Source organism: Ovis aries, chromosome 11, assembly GCF_016772045.2.
Source record: "Ovis aries strain OAR_USU_Benz2616 breed Rambouillet chromosome 11, ARS-UI_Ramb_v3.0, whole genome shotgun sequence".
NCBI lineage: Eukaryota > Metazoa > Chordata > Mammalia > Artiodactyla > Bovidae > Ovis > Ovis aries.
In genome coordinates this window covers 24,769,193-24,776,538 of record NC_056064.1, presented here as the reverse complement: position 1 = coordinate 24,776,538, position 7,346 = coordinate 24,769,193, and positions in this window count along the sequence as shown.

Here is a 7,346-nt window from a genome sequence, read left to right as displayed (position 1 = left end):
TTCTTCAGATGTTTATTGAAGGTTGTTTGGAAGCTTGGGTAATGTAGAGGATGACCAAATAGCCAGGCTGGGAGGCTGTAGGTCTGCACTACATCTGCTGATAGGACAGTAGTCACTGACTAGTCTGAGTTATGTGCTTTAAGTGTTGAATACAGAGTGAATTTCAAAGACTTAGTATAAAAAATGGTGTAAAGTATATTTCCTTATACTGAAAAAAAAAGGGCTTCCCTGGTGGCTCAGATGGTAAGGCGTCTGCCTGCAATGCGGGAGACCTGGGTTCGATTCCTGGGTCGGGAAGATCCCCTGGAGAAGGAAATATTTCCTTATACTGAACACATGTTAAAATGATAATATTTTGAATATATTGGGTTAAATAAAATATTGGTTGTTTAGTCACTAAGTCACGTCCGACTCTGCAACCCTATGGACTGTAACATGCTAGGCTCCTCTGTCCCCTGATGTCTCTTAAAGTTTGCTCAAATTCATGTCCATTGAGTTGGTGATGCTGTCTAATGCCTCATCCTCTGCCGCCCCCTTCTCCCTTTTGCCTTCAATCTTTCCCAGTCTCAGGGTCTGTTTCAATGAGTCGGCTCTTTGCATCAGGTGAGGCCAAATATTGATATATAAAATATATTGATATACTAAAATATACTGATACGATGGTCTCGGGACTTCCCTGGTGGTCCAGTGGTTAAGACTCCATGCTTCCAACACAGGAGGCATTTGTTCGATCCCTAGTCAGGAAACTAAGATCCTGTATGCTGCACAGAAGGGCCATATATATATATATATAATAAGATGACCTCACCTTTAAATTTTTTTTAGTGTCGTTTTTAAACAACTTAAAATTGCCTATGTGGCTTACTCTAAATCTCTATTGGACAGCACTTCTCTAGAGCTAGGAATAATATGCCAGTCACGCAGCTGGGCTGCTCTAGCAAGGAGGCAGGGCACACGAGCACTGGACACCTGCACATTTACTCACTTAGCAGTTTCTGAGCATCCTCACTAATGCTGGCACCCCTACCCTGAACATCCTGGGAGGCAAAAGGGATTCTTCAAGGCCAGTGCCACCTTCCTTGTGACACTGAAAGGTTTATGCAGGTGCATCTGATTGGTGATCAAGTCACACTTTCAAGCCCTGGCTGCAAACGAGGTTTGACAGGCGAGTCTTGGCAACTACCTTTGGGAGGTGGGAAATTACCAGCACGTGAGAAATAGGTTCAAAAGACACTGGGGGAGGTACACATGTGACAGAGTCCATTAGAGGCGCCAGTCACTGCTCTGCTACAGTTTTGGCAGTGTGTGGATCACCGGGTTATAAAGTTCCTCATCATGGGATATGCACATACATTTAAAGAACCTTGTCTGAGAGAATTCCCTGGTGGCCCAGTGGTTAGGACTCTGCACTTTGCACTGCAGAGGTTGTGAGTTCAATCCTTGGTTTGGGAAGTCAGATCCCACAAGCCTCAAACCATGGCCAAAAAGCCCCTGAAGAATGTTGTCTGAGAGCGCCCATCAACCTGCAAGAATGGTGCCAATAAAACAGATCGTTCTGAGTATAGCAGGTTTGTTTATTTTGTTCAATACCAGGAGTCTCTGGTTCATCACTTCAACCCTTTCACCAATGTTTTCAACTTTCTTGCACTTGTCTTTGGCTCATAGCAACCCTACATTGTTCCACCTCCCCATCTTCTCTGGGTCTACATCTGAACAAATGGACACTGCTGAACAAAGGCACATATCTGAGCAGGTTGGTGCTACTATAAATGGGCCCTCAAAATTGCCTGGCCATTTCCCCTGTTTCCCTAGTCAATTCTCCACTGCTCTCCACAATGGCTATCTCTTAAACCTCCACACCTCTTGTCCCCAGGCTCCTCCTGCCTCCCCTGTGGTTTCCTGCCTCCTTTCCCCTCAGACCCACCTTCATCCACGTTAGTTCCTTCTTCCCTCCCTCTAGTTACAAATAGAGAAATACTTCCCTTCTTATTGCAAGTTTACGTCTCCACCTGTGCTGTGGGACACAACTCCTCAATTTCTAACTCTTGTACTTTTGAAACTTTATCATCATTCTTTTTTTTTTTTTTTTCTTTTGGCTGCACTACATGGTATGCAGGATTTTATTAATAGTTCCCTGGCCAGGGATCGAATCTATGCCCTGCTGCAGTGGAAGCTTGGAATCCTAACCACTGGATGACCAGTGAAGTCCCCTATTATCCTTTTCACTGACTCCTTATTGTCAACATTCCAGCTTATTCTCAATTCCCTCATCCTAAAAGACAACCGCAACCCAAACCCAATGGCAAAAACTTCTCCTTTGACTCTGCTGTTTCCCAATGCTTTCTATCTTGCGATTCCTTCCTTGATGGTCATATTTCTTGGAAAAGTCACTCAGGGTCAGTCCTCCCACACTGTCGTCTGGCTCATCTTCCCACTGCTCCATTATCAACATGCTTGTTGAGATCAACAGCAACTTCTTTGTTGCAGAGGCTGGCAAACACCCAGGACCGGTGAAGGGATCAGGGCTCAGAGGTGGGTGATACCTGGGACAGATGAGGACTTCCTGGAGTCCTTAATACCCAGGTCAGGTGAGGAGAGGTCAGGTTTTCAGGGGAACTAGATCTTAGCAGATTCTGTGTCTCAAGTCCACTGTTTCTGGCCACTGTGTGCTTTTCAAGGACAACAGGAAATGAGAACTGAGGTCTGGGTTCTGTCTCTGGATCGATCTCTGCCTCTCGTGGGACCTTGGGCAGGTCCCTTCCCCTCTCAGTTCTGATGGGACTCTCAGGGTTGCTGTGAGGCACCCAGCAAGCACTGAGGATGGGTGAGCTGCTCTGGAGTCTGCAGGAAGTTTGGAGTCCTGGCAATCATTTCCTCTGAGGGACCCAAAGGCCTCATACTCAATACCTTCAGGAGGCATGTGGGTCCCATCCCATTTTTCAGGTGGCAGAACTGAGGCACCAAAGGCTGAAGAAGATAATTATCATTTAAGGGGAGTTGTAGGCACTTACTATTACTCCACCGTGATCTAAAAAGGAACTCAAACCTGTGAGAACAGCAGGGAGGGTAAGGTGTGAGGAGGAAGCATTAATAAAACTTAAGACTAAGTAATTGTGTTCTTCTGGGCTGGGCATTCATCAGTTCAGTTCAGTTCAGTCACTCAGGTGTGTCCGACTCTTTGCAACCCCATGAATTGCAGCACGCCAGGCCTCCCTGTCCATCACCAACTCCCGGAGTTCACTCACACTCACGTCCTTCGAGTCGGTGATGCCATCCAGCCATCTCATCCTATAGGGAACATTAATATTAATAAAATTTAAGACTAAGTCATTGTCTTCTTCTGAGCTAGGCATTCATGTCCCTCCTCTGAGCTGTTGCCCCACTTCTTTTCTCTTTCATAATTAAATATCTTGAAAGAGGAGAAACTCCTTCAAATGCTGCAATGACTTCCCACTGCAAATAGAATAAGATGGACTCCTTCCCTTGGTCCAGGAAGCCTAGGACCTCTGACATCACAGCCTGTCAACCTCTTCCCTCACACCATTCACCCCAGCCCCACAAGCCTTCCTTATGTTCTCACACCAGCCTCAGGGTCTTCTCACTTGCTGTCACCTCAGCCTGGATCACTCTTCCCAAGTCAATAATACATGGCTGCCTCCTTTTCACCATTCAAGTCTCAATTCAAATGTCACCACCTCAAAGAAGCCTTCCCTGACCACCTTAGCTAAAGAAATCTTTCCCATCAGCCTCTCCGGATAGCCAATTTTATTTTCTCAACAGCACTTTTCAGTATCTGCAAATATATATTTTTTTAAGTTTATTTATTTATATTTTGGTTGCACCCAACAGTGCATGGGATCTCAGTTCTCCAGCCAGGGATCAAACCTTCTTCCTCTCCATTGGAAGTGTGGGGTCTTAAGCACTGGACCACCAGGGACTTTCTGTTTATTGTTTATATTCTCAATCTTGTGCTCTTGCTTTTATTATTGTCTTATTTCTTTGGGTATATGTATTATTTTTTATGACAGATTTGTTGCTGTTGTTGTTTAGTCACTAAGTCATGGCTGACTCTTTGCAACCCCATGGACTGTAGGCCGCCAGACTCCTCTGTCCATGGGAGTTCCCAGGCAAGAATACTGGAGTAGGTTGCCATTCCCTTCTCCAGGGGATCTTCTCAACCCAAGGACTGAACCAGCATCTCCTGTATTGGCAAGCAGATTCTATACCACTGAGCCACCTGGGAAGCCCAATAACAGGTTTATTAAGATATAATTTGTATGTCATGCAAATCACCTATATTAATGGTTGTTAGTATATTCACAAAGTTGTACAACCATCACCACAATTAATTTTAGAACATTTTCATCACTCCAAAAAGAATTCTGTACCCATCGGATGTTCTTCTCCATTCCCCTCCCTCCAACCCAATCCCTAGATGACAGCTTATTTACTTTCTGTTTCTACAGAGTTTTAGCCACTGGACCAACAGGTAAGTCCCCCTATTCTAGGCATTTTATATAAATAGAATCATATAATGCTTCCCTGATAGCTCAGTTGGTAAAGAATATGCCTGCAATGCAGGAGACTCCAGTTCGATTCCTGGGTTGGGAAGATCCCCTGGGGAAGGGATAGGCTACCCACTCCAGTATTCTTGGGCTTCCTGTGTGGCTCAGCTGGTAAAGAATCCTCCTGCAATTTGAGAGACCTGGGTTTGATCCCTGGGTTGAGAAGATCCCTTGGAGAAGGGAAAAGCTCCCCACTCCAGTATTCTGGCCTGGAGAATTCCATGGATCGTATAGTCCATGGGGTCACAAAGAGTCGGACATGACGGAGCAACTTTCACTTTTCGCTTTCAGAATCATATAATATGTGGCCTTTAGTGTCTAGCTTCTTTCAGTTGGAATAATGTTTTCAAGGTTCATCCATGTTGTAACAGTTTATCATCTCTTTTTATGGCTGAATAATTTTCCATTGTATGGATCTATCATATTTGAGTATTTCTTCATTTGTTGATGGAGATTTGACTTATTTCCACTTTTTTGCTTTTATGAATAAAATGCTACAAACATTTGTGTACAAGTTTTCGTGTGAAACTGCTTACAATTCTACTGAATTGGAATTGCTGTATCATAATGGCACCCCACTCCAGTACTCTTGTCTGGAAAATCCCATGGATGGAGGAGCCTGGTGGGCTGCAGTCCATGGGGTCGCCAAGAGTCGGACATGACTGAGCAAATTCACTTTCACTTTCATGCATTGGAGAAGGAAATGGCAACCCACTCCAGTGTTCTTGCCTGGAGAATCCCAGGGATGGGGGAGCCTGGTGGGCTCCTGTCTATGGGGTTGTGCAGAGTTGGACAAGACTGAAGTGACTTAGTAGCAGCAGCAGCAGCAGCAGAGTATTCTATATTTAACTTTTGGAGAAACTACCTTCTACAGTGACGCTGTTTTCCACAGTGGTGCACCATTTTACACTTTCACGAAACACTTATGAAGTTTCCAATTTCCTCATATCCTCCCAAAACACTTTTATTATCTATCTTAAAAAAATTATTTTTAAAGAGGGCAAATCCCCACCCCCCCACCTCCCACCCCCCACCTCCCCACCTCCCACCCCCCACCTCCCCACCCCCCACCCCCCACCTCCCCACCCCCCACCCCCGCCAATCTTCATTGCTGTGTGCTGGCTTACTCTAGCGGCACCTCGTGAGCTTCTCATTGCAGAGGACAGGCTCTAGGCTCGAAGGCTTCCATCAGTTGCAGCATGTGGGCTCAGTAGTTGCAGCTTGCAGGCTCTAGAGCTTGGGCTCAGTAGTTGTGGTGCCCAGGCCTAATTCCTCCAAGGCATGTGGAATCTTCCCAGACCAGGGATTGAACTCAGGGCCCCTGCATTAGCAGGTGGATTCTTATCCATTGCACCACCAAGGAAGTCCCTATCATCTGCCTTTTTGATTCTATCCATTCTAGTGGTTGTGAGGTAATAACTCACTATGGTTTTGGAAGCATTTCCCTTATGCCTAATGATACTGGTATCTTTTCATGTGCTATTGGCCATTAGTATATCTACTTCGGGGAAATGTCCATTCAGATCCTGTGTTCATTTTAAAATTGGGTTGTCCTTTTATTATTGAGCTGTACAAGTTTTGTATATATTACGGATGGATATCCTATATCAGATACATGATTTCTCCTTTTTGGAGGGTTTTCTTTTCATTTTCTCAACAATGTCCTTTAAAGCATAAACATTTAAAATTTTGATGATGTCCAATTTATCTATTTTTTTCTCTTGTTGCATGTGCTTTTGGTGGCTTATCTAAGAAACTATTGCTTAATCCAAGGTCACAAAGATTTATGATTATTTTTTCTTGTAAGAGCTTTATAGCTTCAGTTCTTATACTTATAATTTGATCCATTTTGAGTTTTGCATAAGGTGTGAGGTAGGGATCCAACGTCATTCTCTTGTATGTGGATATCCAGTTGGCCCAGTACCATTCTTTGCATTTATTTTGCTATTTTATTTCTAACTTTTTATAATAAATGCTTAGCTTATTATATTCTCAGTCTTTCTTCTTTCCTAATATAAGCACTTAAAATTACATGCTTTCTTTTATTTTAAGTATGATTTAATTGTACTTTCCAGTCTAGTCTTTTTAACTAGATATAAAGTATCTAGTATGAGTATTTTTAACTTTTAAATATCAGACAAGTTGGTGAAATTGACAATCGAAAAGAGGCTTGTTCTGAGGCTTCAAGAACACCTTGGCACATCACGGTGTTACCACCCTCTGCCAGGTACACAAACCCAAATTCAAAAACATGGCCTACACTAGCCTTGAAAGATTATCCAGTTATTAATTTAATAGGATTGACTCATTTATTCAGCAGATATTTGTTGAGTGCCTACTGCAGAGCATCATTATATTAAATTCTGAGAACAGAGAAGTAAAATAGAGTCCTGCTATCCCAAAGCTCACAGGCAATTGAAAAGAAAATAAAAATGGAAATACTGCATTGTAAATGTTAGGGTGGGATAAGTAATACATACTAAAAATAGGAAACATAAAAGTAAGATTAATTTTAAGATTGAAAAAGGTTTTCTGGAGGAAATTGCTCCCTTCAAGGACCTGAAAGATGAATTAATAGGAGCTTGCCAAGTACACAGCAGGAAAGTGTGTCCTGGGCCATTGGAGCAGCAAGTGGAAAGACCCAGAGGTGTAAAAAAAAAAAAAAACTCTTGACGTTTTAGAGGAAGGAAAAGAAATGTAGTGTGCTGGGAACAGAGAGTGTCAGGGAGAGGTACAGGATGAGAGTTAGGGTAAACGTGGAGAGGTCACGAAGACTAGACT